Genomic DNA, 2,386 nt, shown 5'->3' on the forward strand with positions numbered 1-2,386 from the left:
CACCCATTAGGGACTTCAGCCAATCACTGCGCCACACCAAGCCCCAACTGCATTCTTTTTATTTTGTATTAATTGTATATTACATATTATTTTGTATGCCAATTTGATTGTAAATAAACCGTGCACTATGGCTAACAGCATCTTTTGTAGGGGTCACGGTTGGGTTCGAGTAACAAGTGTGCATGTGGAGCTAGGATTCGTCTCTAAACACCAAGGTGGTCACCCATCCGGATGCTAGCTACGCCGGCCGATGATTGACACCCATTAGGGACTTCATCCAATCACCGTACCACACCAAGCCCACTGCATTTTTTTCATTTTTGTATTAATTGTATATTACACGTGTATATGTGGAGCTAGGATTCGTCACTAAACACCCAGGTGGTCACCCATCCGGATGCTAGCTACGCCGGCTGATGATTGACACCCATTAGGGACTTCAGCCAATCACTGCGCCACACCAAGCCCCAACTGTATTCTTATTATTTTGTATTAGTTATTAATACATATTATTATTTATATTATTATATTTCCTATTGCTACGTCAGGTATTGGCTTACCAATAGTGTTTCAACCATGCCAAAGGAAAATGACATATAGATACTTTAACATAAATTTTTTTTTTTTTTTTTTATTGAATTTTAGCTTCGGCAACTGAGGCCATTAGCTGTAGTAGGATTTGTATTGTAGTTTGTATTGTATATTTTTTGGAACGGTAGGGGGGAACACGTGTGTGTTTGTTTTTTGGCAGAATTTCGAATGGGGCACCCGTAGGTTCCTGCCATGCCCCGGGGGTGGGGGATGGCAGCACTTGTTCTCCGGTCACCGCGACTTGTCCGGAGAAAAATGCCGCCCGGTAGCCGAGGATCGAACCGCGACCGACTGCGTCGCAGCGGACACGTCAGACCACTCGGTCACCTCATCCCCCTAACATAAATTATTACACAGGTAAAAGAGTATCCTTACCTACATCTATTATAAACCAATTTAAGGTTTATTTTTTTAACCTTATACGTATTTAGTTAAATACGTAAATATTACAATTAGTTGCTTATAATCTTGTAACACCATTTATATAAAGCCTAACCACAGTTTTTCTCTGATCTCAACAAATTACTATAGGGCTAGTTATTTTATTTAATTTCTTAGAGCAATGTATAAATAGAATGGTATCATTCATCTAAGTTAAACAATGTGCTGTGATTAATTTATTATTAGGTATCTAAAATCGTTTGCCTTTTATTAAACATGTTACATGTTAATCGAACATATTTTGATATTATTCGTTATATATCATTATTTTTTATCTTCGACAAAAGTTTTTTTATAAAATATTATTTCAATATACTATTTTTGTCCAATTTCTATTGAATAAACAAATTTACAAAAATTATTACAAGGGTAAAAATTGCCTAATTTTTATGAATGAAGTGTAACTAGGGTCACAAAATGAAAAAAATTGTTGTTAAAGTTATTTTATACGGCGTGATAAATTTTTGACAATATCATTGTTTTCATTATTTTTTTTTTTATATTCTAAAGCAAAATATTTTTTGGAATACTTATGGAGATTATAGTAATCAAATTTCAGACAAGTAGTTCATTTGTTATACGATGGTATTTAAAATTATATGAACGGAGTAGTGGAAAAACATTTTCCCATTAGCAGTACACCCATTTATAAAAACTAAAAATGCATATAAGAAATATATTACTATTACTTTCTATCATACTTCCGTATTTAATATTTCAATGTTCAAATAGTTCATGTCAACTGTCAAAATTCTACAGATTTTCGACTTGATAACTTTAGACTTTCGACTTGATTTTTAATTTTATATTTTAGAATTATTATAAATCATAATATGTTGTAGTTTATTTATTTATTTTTTTAATATTAATAGTAACAACATACTATATTGTGTTGGTTCTGACGCAAGAATAAAAGAGATCAAAAAACGATGGTTTGACATAGAAATACGTCTTTTCTGACGTCTTTTCTTAATTTTTTGTTCAACTTGATGACACTATTGAGAGGATGCCTATGCACCATTTGTTTGCTTTTTATGTCCCACGCGCAACAATGCAAATTTATGTTTAGCAGAACCAACCATTATTAATGTAACAATATATGGTTGGTTCCGATACATTAATTACTTTGTTGTGCGTGGGATACGGGGAGCAAACAAATAGTGCTCTGACATCCTCTACCAATCTTTTTATTCTATCCCATAAGTCAAGGTTTTCAACCTATCACTAGGTAGTTTTTCAGCTGATTGGTCTAGTGGCCTTTGCAATTCAAGAACCTTTCCTAAGTATTCGACATTGTTAACCTAACTATTCTACCTCCACACTTCCTATTCTCCCTCCCTACAAGTCTCACTCT

The sequence above is a fragment of the Myzus persicae genome, unplaced genomic scaffold (genome assembly GCF_001856785.1).
Source record: "Myzus persicae strain clone G006 unplaced genomic scaffold, MPER_G0061.0, whole genome shotgun sequence".
In the NCBI taxonomy this organism is placed as follows: domain Eukaryota; kingdom Metazoa; phylum Arthropoda; class Insecta; order Hemiptera; family Aphididae; genus Myzus; species Myzus persicae.